Source organism: Haliaeetus albicilla, chromosome 6 (genome assembly GCF_947461875.1).
Source record: "Haliaeetus albicilla chromosome 6, bHalAlb1.1, whole genome shotgun sequence".
Classification (NCBI taxonomy): Eukaryota; Metazoa; Chordata; class Aves; order Accipitriformes; family Accipitridae; genus Haliaeetus; species Haliaeetus albicilla.
This window is the reverse complement of record NC_091488.1, coordinates 44839094-44859756: the sequence shown is the minus strand read 5'-3', so window position 1 is coordinate 44859756 and position 20663 is coordinate 44839094. Positions and strand designations below refer to the sequence as shown.

At 44.4% G+C, this 20663-nt stretch overlaps 2 long non-coding RNA genes across 2 annotated transcripts; both read right to left on the bottom strand.

Moving 5' to 3' along the window:
• Window positions 1-1532: 1532 nt before the first annotated feature.
• LOC138685613 (uncharacterized) lies at window positions 1533-3402 on the bottom strand. Its single transcript, XR_011324910.1, has 2 exons — window positions 2884-3402; window positions 1533-1636 (listed from the first exon to the last, which is right to left on the bottom strand). It is a non-coding gene; the product is annotated as an uncharacterized lncRNA (long non-coding RNA).
• Window positions 3403-6883: 3481 nt separating this feature from the next.
• Window positions 6884-16860, bottom strand: LOC138685735 (uncharacterized). Its single transcript, XR_011325149.1, has 5 exons — window positions 16581-16860; window positions 14848-15781; window positions 13447-13844; window positions 12542-12658; window positions 6884-8514 (listed from the first exon to the last, which is right to left on the bottom strand). It is a non-coding gene; the product is annotated as an uncharacterized lncRNA (long non-coding RNA).
• Between the last annotated feature and the right edge of the window lie 3803 nt (window positions 16861-20663).

The window sequence follows — 20663 nt, the reverse complement described above, 5'->3', positions numbered from 1 at the left end:
GAAGAGAGGGGTCATTATATTTTATTCAGATGCTCTTTTACCTCAGGAAAGGTAGCTAAATTAAGCTGACCTCAATGTGCTTTTGAAGTTTTTCCAACCCCTAGGAACAATTACACATAAAATACCAGGAGATGGGTAAGGCCCTTTATCACAATCTTTCTGAGCTGCTGGCTGGGGTTAAACCACAACAGACAGTAGTATGGTAATAATGTAATAGCCAGAAGTAGTAAAATCTCTGTTCTCACTGCCTCATTAGAAGCAGAAGCTGATAAACCGACAGCATATGAGAGATGTAGTTGGGTCAATGAACAGAACAGGCTGGATTTTAGAATAATGGATTTTAGAACAATGGGAGCCAGCAAGACTTAAACAGAACCTGGGCAGGAGACTTGGGAGAAAGGTGATTCAGAAGAGATACTGATGTTGGGAGGAGGGCATAGATTTTCATGTTGATTTGGGAAGAGAAGAGGGAGTAATAGAGAAGGAGGGGGAAAAAAACAGAAAGGGAAAAAATAAAAATCAGCTTTCTGTTTTGGGCATACTGAATTTGACAGCTTGCTAGCCCCAGAATTATGTCAGAAAAAACCTGAAATGTTAGTTTGGACAGGAGAGTGACACGAGTCAGTACTGTGTTTCTCAGTATAGCAACAGTGGTTGAATCTGTGTTTGTGGATGAAGTTACCCCCAGGGAGCCTGCAGAGGGAAAAAGAGTTTTAGGGCCAAGGCTATGGAATCACCACAAAACATTTCAGACACAAGAGCCACATCAGAGGGGTTGGAAACTTTATGTCACCCTAACCAAATGTGGCTGACGCAGAAGCACAGAAACCAGGATGCCGTGCCATCCCTGGAGACAGTGTACGCTGAGCTGTATTTGAAGACAGGCAGCGGACAGTGGTGGGATGAGTGGCTCTCCGTCCTTCCCAAACGGTGAGCGCAGGGGAGCCCTTAGCACAGCTGTGGGCCAGCAAACTTAGCACAGGGCCATTTTAATATTATTTATGGGAGTGGCGCCGGGCCAACCACAATCCTCCCCTTATTTTATAAACGGGGAAAAAAAAAACCCCAAACCAAAACCAACTAAGACTACTGCTCTGAGTGTCTTTAAGTCATGTATGACCACTCAGTTGGGCTTTGTGTTGATGATGATAGGTCAGCCCTGGCCTGTCTTAATCTGACATTACACCAGCCATCTCTCCCTTGCCTTGTGTGCCATCCCTTGTATCGCTTCTTGCGAGGTCACAAGTCTAAGTAAGATCAACATGCTGAAATTATTTGCTTTTTGGCTGTGTCAGTCTGCTGAGAGATCAGCTTGTTCCCTCAGCTCATGCCGCAGTTGCACGGCTGGGACAGGGGAGATGGACAAAGCGCAACAAAAAGCAGCACTGGAACCAGTCTCCCTGTCGTTAGGGTAAGGTAAAAACATTCTTGTGAAGCTGAAGCAGGCTGTGCTTTAAACCCAAGTTACTAGAGCTCAAAGCTCCAGTTTTCTATTGCATTTACATGTATTAACAGTAAAACTGCTAGTTGCCTTGTCTTTGATGGGTTTTGCTTTTTTGCACATTCCTCTTCATCTTGTACAAAGCAAACACTGTTTAGATTCCCTTCCATGGGCACAGTTTACACAGAGGTCTGCCTGTAGACTTTTTTTGGTTACAAAGTGCGAGCAATCGCTTTTAACCTCTGAGATTAACAGATACGCTCAGCAGTGGTACTTCTCCATCTTTAGCTTAGTTTTTACAATAAATAAATCAAAAAAGCCAAGTGCTTAGAGCAGGGTACAGTTCTTGACTTTAAGACCAGTCAGTAGGTGGGAGGTGGGAAGGATCTGCCAGTGTGACCTGGGGGATAATAGATGAGAGTATTTTGACACTGCATGTTTCTCTCATGTACTGTGCCTGCCTCCTCTCACTTTGATTATAAAGTTTAAAAAAAATCCAATTCTTCACCACCTACACACATGCTATTAAAATCATGATGTGTATTAACAAAAAAATCTCTCAGCTGCACGGGAATTTGCTGATAGTATTGCTAATGACAGAAGCCAGCTCTTCATTGTGCAGCCATCCACCATGATGCCATAAAACCAAAGCCTGCCAGGTTTTACAGTTTTAGAAATTGTTACTTTCTCATCCACTCCTCCATCTTTCCTTCTGTTTTTTATTTTGTTTTGCCTCCTCCTCCTCTCCCTGGATAAATATAAACCGCCAAGATCATGGGTAGCGGTGACAAAGCACAATGGCGAGGTGACCAAATACTCTGTCGCGGGTTCCGTTATCTTTGGGGACGAGGAGGGAAGGAGCAAGGAGGACAGCGCAGGCAGACCTGCGTCCTGGGCCCTAGCTCGAGAGTGGCTGGAATTACTGATGCTCCCTCCGTGGCAAACAGGTATGGATGTGGATTATTCTTAGGGCTAAGCTATTTTTAAGAGAGTAACAAACTCCATTTAACAAGGACCAGTTCTAAAACAAGTCCTTAGGCCCACAGGAGCTTTCAAATTTCAGGAAGCTCAGACCTAAGTTCAAACTTCAATGCTGTCCTGCTCTCCCAAGGCACCACCTGACAGCTCTGGTCATGCATTTTGACTGGCTTTAGGAGGTGATATCGCAGATTAGGGCCCCTTACCAGTCTGAAGTAGCTACGCTTTATCTGTAGAAAAGATACTGGTTTAATTTACTACTTCTTATTAACTTAGCCCCTCACTAATTTCTATTATTTTTCTCTGAGATTTCAAGATTTGCAATAGAAAATATTGGACAAGTGAAACAGAATGACAAAGCTGGTCTCTAGGAGGAGAGATTTTCTCTGGGATTCAGCCAGTGACAGCTAATGCTACTGCAGTGTACTTTTTTGGGTAGAATTCAAATGCTGAGTATCACCTACCTGCTTGTGCTGGCATTTAACAGCTGTAGTCCTGAATGGCTCAGTCAGTGCTGGAAGGATTACTCTGTTCTTAGTAGTCCTTATTTCTCCTGCTGTCTTTGAGACGCTATGAAACAAGAATGACACGTGGATTGAAGTACAGGCTCTAGGTACATTGTAGGCAATTAATTCCCACACCAAAAGGAAATGCGTCAAAAAAACCATTAAGGTATAAATAGAAACAGAACTCACAGCTGCAAACAAAAGTAATTCTATTGCCACTGTCTTCTGAGCCCAAAGGGGACTAGAGCAAGTAATTAATGAGCTATCTCCTTGTGTCTGGGTGTTGTAGGTCCTTTTCAGCAGCTACTGAATATTTCCTCTGCTTTCATTTATCTTCTCCCAGCACTTTAACACCAAATAACAATTTGCACTTAGTAATTAAGACCTGTCTTGCAAGCATAACAGACTCTCTTCTTCTGCCCAGCTGTGGGACCTGTATCACACCTCCTCTCCTCAAACGAAGCTGATCTGAGACATGTGAGGTGAGTCACTATCTAGGCCAACACAGCTGGGACTGGAGAATTAAATACCTCCACCAGCCTTTATGGCATGCACCCACTTAAAACCAGGTGGGGCTGCAGCACAGGTCTTTTGTTTTAATGCCCATTGAACTGAGAAAGATAGAAAAACAGCAGAAAGAGTTGTGTCTCAGAGCTACAGGAACCCTGTGGGGAATTTGGAGGGTGCCCAGAGCAAGCACAGAGCACGTGGCCGTTCTCTAGAGGGAACTAGCCCTGGCCATGGGGACTGCTCCACTTCGTGGCTTGGCTTGGCAATCAGGGCAAGCGTCTCTTAGGGTGGATGGCCTTTAGCAGTGTAGGTGTAGCTATGGTAATGGGGTATTTCTCCAGTAACTACCATCACTGAAAGAGTTAACAAGTTCCCAAGAGACAAAGTTAACCAGAGCAGAGTTAGAATTTGTTTCTGGAGTCAACTTTGCTTTGGGCTGTTGCTGTTAGGTCTGTTTCAGAATAAGAAGCCAGTGGTTTGTGTTTAGCTTGCGTTTAAGAAGGTTTTTCTGCAATGACCAATGTAACAACCTAATTTTAAAATAATTAAAGATGAAAACTTCACCATCATGTTTACAGTGTCTATCCTTACCAGTAAGCTATCCTATAAGTTAAAACTTAACTTGTCCCTTGGGATTTTTTCTTTCCTCTGCCATCCCATTCTGTTTCTTGGCAAATGGTAGCCCATGCTCACCTCCACCCTAATCTAAAACTGTAGCGGATATCTTGACACCGTATAGCAGCTATTGTTATATAAATGGAAGAACAGAGTCAGTTGTTGCTGCTTACTCACAGTTATGGCTATCAGGGGCCCATAGACTTTTCTCTGTCTTCTCCAATTCAGATAAATCTGTGCCTTCTGGGGTGGCTCATCACTTTTGGCTTGGTCTGCCCTCCTTCTGAGTTTGGCAACTCCTGTCTAAAAAGTTGAACGCGCATCACTGGTGCTGGTTCAGTCAGGTATCACGTATGTCACCTGTGCATCTTTGCAAATGGTCTGATTTGGTCTTTGCTGTGAAGTCACCTTACCATCACCAGGCCAGCCTCGGGAGGTGCACGGATCGTCCCAGGGCCTGGTCTGACTCTGGAGAGCGTGGGCTTCCCAACGGTGAATTGGAGGCTTGTAGGCAGAGCTCTCTTGCCTTTCTCAATACTTCTGCATCCCTGTCTCCAGTCCAGAAAGTTATTGCATGGCTGTGGTTCACCCTCTCTAAAGCCTGTGTGTACATTCCCTGTGCCTTTCAAAGGGCACAGTGACAGCAATAACATCTTATTAGGCAGGGGTTGTTCCCTTCATAAATAAAGCAGAAGAACACGGTGTGTGAAGCCACAAGTAAACAAAACTGTAATTCCTGAAAATGTAGAAATGGCTGATTCCATTTTCCCTCATGGAGGGAACCAAGGTCCTATTCCTCTAAGCTCTAGAGTTAGGAGACTTACTCATATCAGCATTAAGAAAGCCTTACACTTAGTGTTGGGTTGTTGTTTTTTACAAACAAAATGGGCCCAGATTCGCTGATTCTTGCATTCTTCCGTCTCATTTCTATCCATTTGGCTTAGGTATTTTTTGAATTGTGCTGACCAAAACGTGCTTCGATATTCTCCAGCTACGTTACTTGCTTAAAGTCCTGACACCTATTAATCCCAATATCCATTTGATATAGCATTTTGTGCATTTGTGCCAGCCACATCTAGCAATTCCCCCTTGACTATGTTCTCATTAACCCTACGACTCTTTTCTGTGATCTCTCCATTTCTCTGTACTCATGTTTATTCATCCCCTTCTTTATATTTATTGGGGTTGAACTTCAATTTATTGATTTCAGCTCATTCCTCCAGCTCGCACTTTATGTATTCTCACCCTCCGGGATTATGTACGTGCTTCCATTTTTCTATCCTGCAGGTATGGCTGGGCTCTGCGCAGTGTGTTCTCCAGTTGAGAGGGGTTGCTTGGGCATGACAGGAGACCTCCTCGCTTAGTCCTCCACCACTAACGCTTATCCTGGTTGGTTGGCTGGTTTCTACCAGGTTTTGTACACGGCAGGCATATCAGCAGTTTGGCACCCCACTTGATGTTCCTATAGCGGACACTCTGTTGTCATCTCACAAAGAAATAGCTTTTCTTGTTTCCTTGTCATCCAACCTAAAGATAAGAGGGGACTCGTAGAGTACAAAGTCATGTAGGGTGCAACTGAGAGCAGAGACCAGTAGGAGATCGGGAGCTCAAACACTTGCTCCACACCTTCTCAGGAGGAATGGACCAAACTGTGTTCTTGTGTGACGTCTCCTGAGAAGATGGCTTTTTGTCCTCCTCCAGTAGCAAGACCACAGTGAGGTTCATGAATATTCTAGTACCTCTGTGTTAGCAGATCTGATCCATGTCATCCATGCCACACCTGGTTCATGTTTTTAGCTCCTGGATTCCATGGTGTTTATAGACTCAAAACCAGGACACAGGGAACAAATACCTTTTACTGTAGCAATGCCAATGTACTGACCACGGCTTGTGTTTCAAACAGAGCTCCGTAATCTCTTCAGAGAGCATCTGACGTGGCATGGCATTACTTAGATTTACACCATTCTACACCTCTCCTAGTCCCCTTACTAGCTGCCTGAAGGAGTATTATAGAGAAGGCCAGGGAAAGATCTTCTCCCACGCTGGCTGAAACAAGTAAGGGTGCATGAACGGTGTCACCTCCCAGCTTGAGAGATCAGGCAGGCAAGCGGCCTCGTGGACAGCAGGGAGGAGGGAAGTATGCGCCTTTGGGCAACAGCCGTCTTGGTGAATTTGGAAGAGGGTATCTGTTCACAGCTCCAACAATTTTTCCACCATCTGATGGCAAAATAAACCAAGGCTATGTGTATCACCTCTACTGGCTGCTCTAATATTAAAACATCTGCATAGCTGTGGTTTTGAGCCCCTCTGGGATATTGCAGTTTAAGATTCAAATCCTCCTTATGAAAAAGGATATGGTGTAATCCACTTTTCATTTGGTGGCTCTCATAGATTTGTAGGTTGAGAAAACATCCTTAAAACAGTTGTGTAGTTTAAAATGACTGTGTGTTGGCTGCAAAACACTGCATGGCATGACACACATCTCTGCCTTTGGCACACACTGGAAGAGCTGGAGTTTGAGAAGCACCATGCAGATTTCAGTAATCCACATATAAAGGACATCTCAGGGAACTATACAAAAAGCTACCGTGGAGTATTTTTTGTCCACTAGGCTTGTTATCCTGTCAAAGAATATAATTAAGTTGGTTTGCCAGATGCATTATAAGCCCCAGTTGCCTGCGATTTATCACCTTATTTTGCCGTAGCTGCTTACACAACAAGTACTTTATTAATTACTCTACCTATTTGTTAGCTATTGATGTGGTGTTCTTCTTGTTTGTCCTGGTTTTGGCTGGGATAAAGTTAATTTTCTTCCTAGTAGCTGGTACAGTGCTGTATTTTGGATTTAGTATGAGAACAGTGTTGATAACACACTGATGTTTTAGTTGTTGCTAAGTAGCACTTATCCTAAATCAAGGATTTTTCAGTTTCCCATGCTCTGCCAGCAGGGAGGTGCACAAGCAGCTGTGAGGGAGCATGGCCAGGACAGGTGACCCGAACTAGCCAAAGGGATATTCCATACCATTGAACATCACACTCAGTACATAAAATGGAGCAAGTTGGCTGGGAGGGGTGGATCGCTGCTCGGGCATCAGTCAGCAGGTGGTGAGCAATTACATCGTGCATCACTTGTTTTTTTCCTTGATTTTTTTTAAATTATTTTTAAAATTTTTATTTTATTATATTAATTTTCATTACTAGCATTATTATTATATTTTAGTATTTTTATTGTTAATATTACATTTTATTTTACTTTGGTTATTAAATCGTTCTTTTCTCAAAAAAAAAACCAACCAAGTAGCCAGACACACACTTTGGGTGAAATGCTCCCCAAATTTCTCCTAGTTGTTTTTGCCACTCACAGGAAAAAAGGTGGGTCTGGCGGTCTCCCCCACCTTACGGGTGCACGCTGTAGCCTGATCTCCTTAAAATCCTTTTCCAGAGAGACTTCTGCCAGGAGATAAGAAGGAGGGGGCTCTAGAGGTAAAGAAGAGATTGTCACCTGGGACAATAGAACTCTCAATCATCATATTTTTTCAGCCTGCTTTGCCTAAGCCGGGGAAAGCCAAGTTACATGGTGCTGCTGAAAGAAGAGCGGGAGTCTTTGGAACTGGTGGGGGACAGCAAGTCTTGGAGGTAGAAGTAGCCATCCCTCTCTTCTCAGCAGCAAGTAACTCGTCTCTCCAGGGGTTTCTCCTACTTCTTCCATCCAGGCCTATCCTTTTTTCTCTCTCCTTTTCCCGAGACCCTAAAACCCAGAATAGTAAAATTCAGTTTTGCCAAAGGCACTGAAGCATTGAGCCATTCCTGAGCTATAACGTCACTGGGCAGTTCATGTTTTCCATGCTCTGAGGTAAAAGCTTCCTTTCTTAAAGAAAAAGGAAGGGTCTATTAAATACATTTCCAGGCCCAGAATGTGGAGGGTGAATAAACATCCAAAATTTATATTCTTAAAGGTCATGAATTTTAAAGACAATCTTGTGTTTTGAGATCTGATGCATGCTTTTTTATCATTGGGAGTTGGCAAAAGTATAAGCGTCTGGGGAAGCCTTAAATCCTGTTTACATTCTAAACAGAGTACATTGCTCCCATCCCGCCCTGATCACCTATAGTGGGTTTTTAAGAAGTGCCCATCAGAAACATCCCTCCTTCTGCTGAGGGGGTAGCAGGAACTCCTCTAAAATTCAGCTTCACAGGTGAAATCAGGCCCTGACAGCAGGGGATACTGACGTGGAGACACTGCGAGAGGGATAAACAGCTCAGAGCTGCCCTTCATCACGCAGTGATACAGGTGGTCAAGCATGAGACATTTTGGCAACGCGACGGGAGAGGAAGCCGGCTCCCTGCCTGCATGTAGCAGCAGCCGAGGTATTAATCCCATGCTGCTGCCAGCGCCGAGTTCTCTCGAAATGAAAATAAGGCGGTCGTAAAGGGCAGTGGAGAGGCAGGGTTAACTGTGATATCCTGCAGGAGAAGATAATATTGAAGTGTCGGCAAGCGGTTTCGCACACCCCGGCCATTTCATCTTTGTGTTCGACACAATGGCCGGCAAGGGAGCACGGCACTTAAGGCTCAGAAGGGAAAGAAAGTAGGGGCAGAGGTGGCTAAAAGTCTTGGAAGTCAGAGAAGAGAAGGGAAAAAAATTTCCATGTTTCTCACAGAAACTTGAGCAATAATCCTGGAACACGGACACAGCTGCAGCCGGCAAAAAAGATGCAAAACCAACAACAAAATCCCCCTGGGTTTAGGAAACAGTGAGGAGCTAGACTAAAAACCAGACGCATTTCAGAATAAATTCAGTGTTTCGAAAGCAATGATGTGAAAGGCACGTGAGCCACAGTAATAAAATGTGATATGAGCCATTACCGTAAACAAGGAGGAATAATTGACAGGGAACTAAAACAGATCCGCAGAGCACGCATAGCCCAAGGCTCTGTAAACCTATGGCTGAACGAGAGGAAGAGGAGTGGCATGGGGAGAAGTCAGAAGGCGGCTAACAATAAATAAATAAATAAGGCAAAAGGCAAAAAATAGATAAATCACACAACAGCCTTTGGTCCCTGAGACTGAAAATTCAGCTCAAGTCGCTAAATAGTCCCGTGATGGATCAGCAGAAAGAACAGTCAGCATGTGGAAATAACAGAGATGGTCTCCCCCCCAGAATAAAGAAAAATAAATGTCTTCTGGGCTGAAGGAGAGAGTCAGGGGTCATGAAATGGTTAGCCAGTTTGTTTCATCCTTTGGACACACGTGCTATCACAAATGCATAGCTTAATCTGCAGGAGAAACTGGCCAGTTTGGGTGTGGAGGGGAGAAAAGCCGTGGCTGGGATCTGAGACACAGCACTACAGACAAAAGCTCTTCGGGAAATAGCCTGGTGTGCCGGTGGAGCAGCCAGGATGCGTGATAAATAGCACAGGGTGCAGAAAGCTGCAGCTGAGTAAAGGCTCTCCAGATTATCGGACAGGTTATTGCATCCTCCTGACACATACCATAGACACATGGTAGCATACACTCAGACACATATGTATGCAGGTACGTATATGTTTATAGACTTCAAAAAACACCTGAGAATAACTAGAGGTGGTGTTTCTAAACATGTGAACAGTTTAGCAGTAGAAAGCTGCTCCAACAGAGAAGGGAAGCACCCTCAGTGTTGGTATTTCAGAGTTCAGCACAGTGATGCTGCACAGCCTCTTTCATGGAAACCATATCCCCAAAATGCTCAGTGAGTTAAATAATACAGGCACTGCTTTAAATAATAAATAGTAGTGTACCAAATAAGGATGTTGAGACTGCAGGAAAGGAAAACCAGGGATGTTTTCAGTGGAGATTAGAAAAAGACGGAGGGGCAGATGGGCACTTGTGACTGACCCACTAGAAGAGAAGGCCCATGAAGCTGCTAGCTGATGTTAGGTAAGGAAAAAAAACTTCTAGTGGGAAGAGGGATCAAATTTTTGCTCGGTACCCCACAGCACACAGGGAGCCAGTTACAGCAAGGGGACATAGTCACGGTCCCTGGCGTGCACACAGATGGTTAGCAGCAATCCATGCTCACAGGCGTTAGAAAACCGAGGAAGTTTTTACAGCTGCTGTCTCTACAGCCACAGACAAGCTCACACAGCTGGATGATGGTGGTATCACTTATTCCCATCCCATTCGTATCTGTGATGTTTTCTCCCTCTGCTACTGTTACAGCACCCGCTGCTGCCATTTCTCAAGCAGACTCTGCAGAGGGGACTTGCAACCGTTTCCCTGCACCTTGCAAGCCACACAGTGTACACCTTAATTGGGACGCAGAATTTTCAGTGCTGCTTCTGAATAACTAAAATGTCTTTTCATACATGCGAAGAGAAGTGTGTCATCCTTTGATCATCACTACTTTGCCAGTAACCGTCCCCTACCTAATATATCAATGGCTATTGCAATGTCATTTCCTTGTATCCAGTGAATATTAGAAGAGATGGGCAGATAAAGAATGAGAATTGAAATGAAATTCTGAAGATAAAAACAAACTCCTGCCATTACAGCATATTCATGCCGTGTCATAAGCCAAGAGAAAATGTCTGGGCTTGTGTATGTCAGTCATTCTCCTTCCCTGCCTGCAACACACTGCTTAGAGAACCAGACTAAAGGAAAGCAAAACAAAGCCATTGATGTCCAGAGGAAAAAGAGCAGAAAAAAAGACTTCCCGCCTCACTAAACCTTGGGATTTGACACTTATGGTGCTTGATTCTCCGAAGAGGTCAATGAGAGGTAAGAGCTTTCATCACCTCAAAGAGTGCTTAGAGCTTTGTAGACTCAACCCTGTATGGCTTGACAGATATTTTGATTTGTTTTGCTGAAATATGTAGGACAGGCAGGTAGATCTCTCCTGCATGCTGTCTGTCTCTCGCTCTGTGTGCCTTAATTTTGTGGACATTTTAGAAAAACCTACTGCCGTGGTACATCTAAGCCAGTCCACTTCACATTGTGGGAAACAGCCCTGTCAGTCTGTTCAGAGCCCCATCAGAGGTAAAAGAAGTTTCCATAGACTTCAACAGGCTTTGGGTCAGATTCTGCAGAATACACCCAACACTGATTTTGCATTAAAAGCAGACACTTCTATATGCTAAGATTCAGCATTTTCAGAGAGGGTCAGCTACGCAAGAAAGAATGTACTCGTGGCATTTATATTTCCTTCCAATGACATACAAAGAAGCCAGGTAGTGCATACATGTATTTTCTTCAAGCTACCCATTTAAGTGAGGGGAAAAAAGAGAATGAGCAAAATTGTCCTTCCCATGTCATTATAAGCCATGGTGTGGTTAGGAACAGAAGTTCCATTGCTTTAACAGCAGATGTGAGAGTCTGGCACCCTTACAAAGTCAGATGACCGTCTGTGATGACTTGGAAGGAAAAAAAAAAGATTTCCCTGTTAAGCAACTTCCCTGTAAGAAAAAGATGTGCCAAAGGTAGCAATTTTTATCACAGTTTGATAACCCTAAATATTCAGCTCCATTAGTGTCTTGCATACTGCAGTGTGAGCATATGTAGGTGTCTCAACATCAGCATTTTAGTTTGGATTAGGCGAGCGCTTCTGATGAGACATTTCTGGTTGTCCCCTATCTCCTGCTTTTTCTTGCAATGTGGAGCAGCCATGGCGCGCATGAGCAGATTCCTTTCACGTGAAATGGAAGCCAAAGCCATGCTCCAGAAACACTCCTAGCACGATCCAGCTGCTAACGGTGATTCAGTCCATGGCTAACGGTGATTTAATCCATGGGTCCAAACCAGAGCTAGTCTGAACCAGCTCCCACCCCAAACACCAACTCTTTCACTCCACAGGTCTGCTCTGATGCTATTTTACTACTGGCTTATGAAAAAGTGCCATTACCTCAACTACCCCAAGTTTGCCCTTTGTGCACCTTTTTGTTTTAAATCAGAGAGCTGCTTATCTGCTAAGCAACAACCATTGGCACTGGCATCTTTGGCAGAGCCAAGATGATCTTCCTACCAGGAAAGTGTTTATTCTCATTTGGGAGTCCTGTGGGCATTGCTGGTCAGCCAAGTCTGTCTGTTAGTTTAAACCCCTTGACCCATCATTTCATGCTTTTCAGGTTGTTCTAGAAGTGGTCTTTTACTGAGATGAGATGCTTAGCGAGCTGGTTATGCAGATTCCGCCCTTCCCAAGGTAACTTCACAAAAACTGCAGTGCCAGAAGTAATGTGATATGACCTCGACTATCTAGCTGAGTGATTCCTGTGCAACAGATCAGATAATGAAATTCAAGTGTCTATCTACAATGTTTGCAAGCAGCTGCTTGAAAATAGCCCAGGTGGCTGTTTGAAAACAGTGCACGCAGGCAACAACCCGACGATTGCTATCGCAAGAGGTATCACAAACATATGTAGCTACATATGCCCCAGTTCAGTGGCTGCCCCGCACACCACCGAGAAGAAGAGAGAGACACAAAGCTTAGAGGCAGTGATGGGCGCTCCGAATTACCGACCTGTGGTGCGATGCTCTTGCTGGTACTCTGCGGTCCTCTGGGAATTGAAGGGCTCATCAGCTGGGGAGCTCGTAAGGATGCACGTGCTGTGGGGTGAGACGACGCTGCTACTGCGCGCTGTGGAATTAAACTGTAGTAATTAAGATGCAAAGACACCCATTGCCCCTTTCTGAAAGGCTAGTGCTGGCCACCAGCTTTCGCAGGGGCTGCCTGAACAGAGTTTGTCTGGGCAAACAGCGGTCCAAGGTTTCAAAGAGTGGTGAATCCACTGCTCGCCTAATGAGCTGGTCTAATGGCCAGCTGCTCCCTGTTCAAAATCTTTTGTTCTTCCTACCTGGAACTTGTGTAGCATTGGTCTTAGCTATGCTATTTTACAAATCTAGCTTGGCTAGATGATAGAGGTATCTACTGCCAGAAATTGTTGCCCTTGCGTGTATTTATAGATCACAACCAAAGTCAGTTCTTGATCTTCTCTGGACTGAACTTGAAGCTCATGAAAACTACTTACTGAGCTCTTTCTCTTTGACAATTACTTGGACATCTATGAATCAGTCTTTAATCTCAACAGTGTAATACAGGCTACACTGATTTTTTTTATTGCCTTTTTTTTTTTTTTAAACCAGAGGGACACATGAAACTGTCAAATAGACATCTCTGATTTCCAGCGATCTATAAAGATAACTTTAATCAGATAAATATGACATCTCATTTTTATAAGAGGTTTCATTGATTGCTTTTAAGAAAATAGGTTTCAGCATTGGCTGGCATTGACTGTGCTACCGTTCATTAATGCTTTATTCGCCTCCTATATCTGCTTAGCCATAATTTTGCCTGCGACTAGCGTCAGACTAATTGGCCTTGGGAAATCCAGGTCATCTCAATACCATTTTTAAGTATGGATTCACAGTTTGAAGAGGCTGGCATGCTGCTGGCTAGCTTGTGATCAGCATGGCACCAGACATGCTGTACCAGCTGCATTGGTGCTCCGTCTATCTGTGGGAGAGACCAGACAGACATACAACCAAATCTTCTGTACATGCAGAGAAGCGGTGCCCATCATGATTTCTGAGGACAACTCTGGTTCATGCTGTTTAATCAACAGCATAACTTCAGCACTTTTCTGGTCCTCCCTTGTCTTTCAAGATTTTTTACAAATCATTGTCAGTGATTCAGGAAGCTCCTCAGACACTTCTTTCAGTATTCTTGGTTGCAAATATTCTGTACTGCTACTGTATCTTGATATAATGGTTGCTATTTGACATCCTCCGTTGCTACCAATGAGAGACAAAGTATTCCTTCTTTCCTGTGAAGTAAGCACATCCCATTTCTTTCCAAATACAGAATATAAATATTCAACGAATATTTCTTCTTTTTGTGTATCACAGTTGGCAACTCTGCCTTCTTTAACACTGGACCTACAGGGGCTAACAAAGGGAAGAGACATTACTGAACTTGCTGACTGATGTATTTGCCAGAGAAAATGGGTGTGAAATGCCAAAAAACAAATTTAAGTATGAAATCTCAAGGCGGTTATAACCAACCAAATCACCAGGTTCTAAAGTGGTTTCTACACTCCCCTCCACCCCTTGGGATCTGGGGACAAAAAGAACTACTTTAAAATTAATATCGCTATTTCCATGAAGAGGATTATTTGGTATGGCACTACAGATAGCAGGAGGATTTGATGATCCAAGAGGTCCCTTTGAATCCTATTCTCCTGTATGATAGCAAGGATTTCATTAGGTCTCAGTATACTTAAATAATGCCTTCTTGCCCTTAATCCTTAAACCCAGGATTTTTTCATTAATGTTTTATCTTCCTCTATCAGCTGTCGCTTTCCTAGCTGGTGACTTGTTTGCACAGCTATCAGACTTCCTGTTATGGACATTTGTTATATATAATAAGGCTTGTAATGATCATTATTGGTTGCCACTTTCACTTCTTGTCTTTACTAAGATGGATTTGCGACAAAAAAGCCTCTCAAGGAACGACAGGTTGTGGGTTTGGGGGAATCTAATTAGGTTTTTTTCCAAAACAATATTCTTCTACTTTTATGCTAACATTTTTCCTTGTAACAACTATTTGACTGTAGCTGACCTCTGGAAATTGTCTTTGGAAAGTACCAAATGGACTATTGCAGGCTTGGAAGTGGTCTGCCTGCACACAGTGGAGTTGGTCAGCATTTCCATGGAGGGAACCACCAGTTTCCAGCTCTCCAAGTGACTCGTTTTGACCCTTTCTAAAAGAAAAATCTATCTATCATCCCCAGCAAGTACAAGATTGTTTCACGAGCGCTGTCTCCAAACCTGTAGCATCCAGCTCCTCTTCTTGGGATGTTGTCGTCCACCCAAGCCCCAGCTGTAGGGGTGGGCTGCCAGGTCCAACAGCCCCCAGTAGCCTGGGACCCAACAGCCACCTCCCAGCCTGGAAGTGCCGGTGGAGGGCTGGGAGGTGCAGCGAGCTACACAGACGGGTCATTTCTCACCGGGGAACATCTCTCAGGGATCTCCTCAGCAGTTTTAGGTAGAGCAGCACGGGGCTTTTTGCTGTGCAGGGGGTTCAATACGTGGCTTGCGGGGCAAGGAAGCCTGGGCACCCCTGGTGAAGAATAGACAGGCTCTAATTGAATGCCTTTTGGTTTATAACCTGCTGGCAGCTTAGCTTCAGGAGTTTCAGAAAAATCCCCTGTGCGCTGAAGAAATACAACAGCTCTGGACAGGCAAAGGCATTTTTCATAGGTGACCTACAGTTAATCACTACTTTATGCTTGAACTTCAATTCTTCATTAGCAGCAGGGTCGTTGGCTATTCCTCCCTATGAAAACCACACAGGCAGCACTAGGCGCTTGAGTTAAACAAACAGGAGTAAGCACTTTTCAATTAGTGCCGAACTTTATGAAATGTGAGACTGCGACATCAGTGTGAAAGCTCCCGTGAAGCACAGGCCTGTGGCAAATACAGCCCGGGTCTGCCCGTGCTTGGCTGCAGCCCCCAAGGGCAGCGGCAGGCATGGGGTTACATGGGATGAGGCTCAGCATCTTCATTTGTTCGTCAAGCTTGCTGCTCATTTACAGTCATAAATGAAACATTCGGCTGCGGTGGCATAAATAACAGGTGACGTTTTAACAACGCTGGCAGCACGGTGCGGAAAGTCTTTTAACACGAATGAGTTATGTGAGGTCCATGTGAGTTTTGTGAGGTGTATTCATTCTCCTCTTCTGAGGCAATCGCCTATTTGCTTCTGAAAACAAAAGTTAAAGTAAAAAACACTCACACGCATTGCAAATAGCTTCTCAGGAGGATTTCTGATGTAGCAAAATGACAGAGCTATAACTCTGAGTGAGCGAATACTGGAGGACAAGAGACGTCTATGAAGAGAAGCATCCTACATACGTGTGTTGTGAGCAATGGGATGGGAATTGCTCCCAATAATTCAGCCTCCTGGACATGGGGACTTGGCTTTAACAACAGGCTTTCTTGTTAAAACACATTTTCTATGTTGGCATCTGCCTCTAGGTGACCTGGGCTTCTTACATGCCTGGAACAGTCCATTAGAATAAAACAGAATATGTGTATATACACACACACACACACATATATATATACATATACATGCATAATATAGCAAAACCTTTTCTCACTGCCAACCCCTTGCTTTTTTCTAAATGGCACAATAATTAGGTTGAGTGATTTGTCACAGAAATACACGGGAAGTCTCAGCCTGATAACAGAGGGCAAAAAACCCATTGGTTGCAAATATAAATAGTAAAAACAGTGAAGGTCTCTACTTCAATCCCAATCACCTAGAGAATTTTAAGCCATTTAACAATATTTAACAAGCTGTTCCAAGCCACATGAAGACATTACCCTGCTGCCTGCCAGTAGCAGCAGCACGGCAGCATGGCAGGTGGGAGGGAGGGCTCCACAGTCCCTCGCTTTTCCTTCGGCGCTGCTTTCTGCTTCCAAGCCGGCATGCTCAGCAGATGCTTCTTAAAACCGACCACGTTAGCTCTGTTACTCCCTCCCCGCCACCCACCCACCTGGCACCAGAGAAGGGATCTGCTGAACTTCCATAATCACCGATGAAATGATCAGCCCGGAGAAAAAACGGATCCCCTGCGGCTCCCTGGGTGCATCCATCCTCATGCCTTCCTCCTCCACCTGCAAGAGCCACAGAGCATCAAAGGTTGTGCACGTATACTCTTTAAGCTTTTATTTGACGTCATTGCTCCAGGTAGCTTTATCTCGACAACCCCCTCCTGCCTTGAGGGCTGTTGCAGAGCCCCGTACCCGCTTCTCCTCCCACCCCACGATCTGTTGCCACTGTGGACATCCCACAGAAAGGGAACGGGCTGTACTCCTACGCTGGCACAACTCCTTGTAACCAGGGCGCATCCGAACTTTGCACTCAACTGCTGCCTTTGCTATGGTGTGCGGAAACACTCGCATTTCAAAAGATATTCAGAGCGTGGACCTGTGGCAGTTTGGACTCGTGGCTGATCTGATGCCTACACCTGATGCCTACACCTATTTTTATTTTTAATTATTTTTAATTTAATGCCCAAACTCTTTCTTTTCTTACAGGATTCCTGCGCAAAATCCCCAGTCTGGTTATGGACATGTGTTGCCAGCAAGGAAGATGGAAACTTCTTATCCTGAGACCGGGGGCCATGATGCTGACGCTAAATTTGGGGTTTCCAATTGCAGAATCAGTTTGTTTCACCCATCCTAACAATGCATTTTGGGGCTCCCCAGTAAAGAAAGATATTAACACAGTGTTCAGCGGCAGGTTGCCAAGATGGTTGGGGAATGGCAGCATATGACATACGGGGAGAGGCTGCAAGAACTGGGCTTGTTCAGCCTTAAGATGAGAAGCTATGGGGAGATCTGACTGCGGTCTGCAATGGGAAGGCACAGAGAAGATGGAACCAGACTTTTCTTGAAGATGCGCTGTAGCAGGGGAAGAGGCAACGGGCACAAGGTGGAATGTGAGAAATTCAGATGTGGAATGGGAAAAGCTTCTTTATCCTAAGGGTCATCAAAGACTGAAATGGTGCTCAGAGAAATTAGGAAAACTCCCTTCTTGGAGATATTCAGAACTCAGCTGGACAAAGCCATAAATAACCTGTTTTAATTGGGCCAGCTTTGAGCGGGGGTTTGGACTAGATGGCCAAACTAGCACCTTCCCAACTTCAATCAAGTTTGTGATTCTGTGAACTTCATTTGTTGAGCTATCCTTTTTCTTCCCCTGTGTGGCTTCTGGTAGCCAAGCCCAGCCCCATTTCTCTTCTCTGTGATTTGGGAAGATGTGGCTTTACCAGCACAGAGCAGGGGTTGGAAATTGTTTTCTTCCCATTGTAGTGAGCAGATCTGTGCATCTCACCAAGCCTTTGTTCTGGGATGGTATAGAGCATGGTATAGAGCATGGTATAGAGCATGCCTCTGCTGAATAGTCACACAATTAAACTTCATTTTCAGCTGGCTCGGAACAATCAGTTGTAAAAGAGATCCAGTGAGTCTTCCCAAAGCACTGAAGAACGAGAAGTTTTATCTCAGAATATCCTGAGCCTTGAAGCCTGGAGGTGACTGACAAAACATAACTGAAATACAGTGAGATTCTGCTTCTAATTATTTTTGATCAGGGAAAATACTCCCATTTTCTCAGTGTTCCCTCCAGGAGTCTTTGACACCTGGACAAGAATCTGGGATTAATCTCAGCAAATGCAACTCCCCAAAAACTCTTCCTAAACATCCAGGGAAATAAACATCTGTCCATTTCCAAAGGTTTGTTTTGCCCAGTAGTCATCCTTGCTGTTAATTATGGCTCGTGCAGAGCTTGACTTTTCTGTGACCGTGAACTCTCTCTAAAATGAACCCCCCCCCCCACTTTGATATGGAGATAATATACTTGTTATAAACCCTATCCTCTAGCATCTCTCAGAACTGGACAACTAAAGTACTAAATATATGCACTACCACTCAGAGCTGGTATTATATTGCCAGGCCTTCAGAGTTAATTATTTTTGCTTTCAAAGGAAGAAAAGTAATTTTAAAATTGGTTTAATATCAGTCTCACACCAAAGGTGTTTCTTACTGCATTTCTTCCATAAACCATCAGTAGCATTAATTAAAATGTCCCTTTTTTTCCAGCTCCTTCTTTCACTGTGAAGACTGGATCTTTAAGTGAAATGAGTAAATAGCTGTCATCTCAGTAGTGGGTCCTTCCAGAAGCAGGGTTGGAATTTGTAGGATGAGACCCACATCTTGGCTCTTGAGGAGAGGGTCATGGTGGTGTCAGAGTTACAAATGCTTAGTAACCGAGGAAAAATACTTCCCTTTACGCTGGGAAAAAACAGACCTTGTTTTAAGTCATGGTCCACAATCCCAGGAGCAGTCCAGCACTCAAAGCTACTTCACCAAGGATCTTACTAGCTCCCAAGATGACAAGACTGGAGAGGACAGAGCCTTGTATCTCCTCATTTTAAACTTAAAATATTAAACTTAAAAAATGAAAAAATATTGTGTGAGAGCGAGAGACCACTGGGACCAGCTGCTGGTCTAATCACTGGAAGAAGCTTAGGAGGGAGTGAAAATCCAGGGCCAGAGGGAAGGAGACATTCCTAAATAGCCAGTTGCTTTATCAGAAATTACATCTTGTCCAACACCAAACTTCATCTGCCAATTTTTTTCAAGTTTCTTTGAACACGTGTATGGTTTCTGCCCTCACAATATCCCATGGTGATAAGTTCCACAGCGCATGGGGTGTGTTGTGGAGAAAGCCCTTCCTGCTGGTCGCAGAGATGCTGCCCAATAACCCAAGAACTAGAGGCACCCAGTGAAATCACATAATCAAATGAATAATGCTTCCTCTGGGGTCTTTTAAATATTTTTTTTCTGGGCAACAGTCTTTTAATCTATTTAGTCTCTCCTCCTAGAGGGACCGTTCGCTATCTTCCCCCTGTCTAACTCTAGGACCTGGCAGCGCTGCTGATCTCCCAGGTCTGGGTCCTCCCAACTCCATCCCTGTTCCTCAGCAAGGAAGGAGGGTGACCGCAGCACACCACTCCCCTAAAATGTCCTGGTTTTGGAGGCTGAAACACACTGGGCAGGTCCATGCATGAGAATCAGGGAAACAAGACACTGAAGTGACAGTAGTCTTGTGGGTTTTGTCACCCTATAGTGCTTATACATCCCTTCAAGGATGATATAACTTGGAGGATGGCAGCCTGTATTCCAAGATATGCGCATATCCAGCTATTACAGGGTCCTGCTCTACACCTTGCTCCTCTCCAGGTAATTGCCAGACTTCTGCCTCCCTTTATGATCACTTCTGGATTTTGTTCAGTCTTCCTGGGGCAGCACCAGGGTCAGCAGTGATTTTTCCAGAGCATCCTCTCTCCAGTGGGAGAGCTGAACTTCCCACCTTTGCTTCCCACCTCATCCTTTGTTCATTTGTGAGCATTTGGTGTAGGAGACGGTTGGATAAAGTGTGGGATATCACCAGGATTTCCCTTCTTTGCACACTTGGTGACTCTTTTAAGAGCACTTAGAGTGGGAAAGCACAGCTTCTGCCCAAGAACTTCTACTGACACTGTCTGCAATGATCCCAAGAGCTCATTAATTCTATTTATTCCAGTTTCCACTATCTGATGAGCATGGAAATCACATCCTATAAAGAAATTGGACACACTTGCCTCCTGCTGCTGCTCTAGTACTCAGGCTGTGAGTCTGTCCTACGTTGCCAAGAGCATGATCGCCGGCTCACTTCTGCTCCCCACCTCCACCTTCAGACTTTGCAGGCAGAGAGCTGCACCAAACAGAAGTGCTCTGACCACCTTCTGAGGTTACCTATTAATCAAGCAATGAGGACAAGAAATTAAAATGTGCGTATTTCAATGCAGAAGAGCTGAACCCCTTCCCCCAGCAAGTACTAGCAACACCATACATTTTAGTATCAAATCCCAGTAAAATTACTTAGACTCAAGTTGGCACATAGATTCCAGTGCTATCAAGTCACAGTTACAAAGCTGTAGTATTATGCCTGACAGCTTTGTACAAGATTTAAAATCAGGTAAGCCTTGAGTTAACTTAGCTGTACATTAATATGGGAGCCAAGACAACCT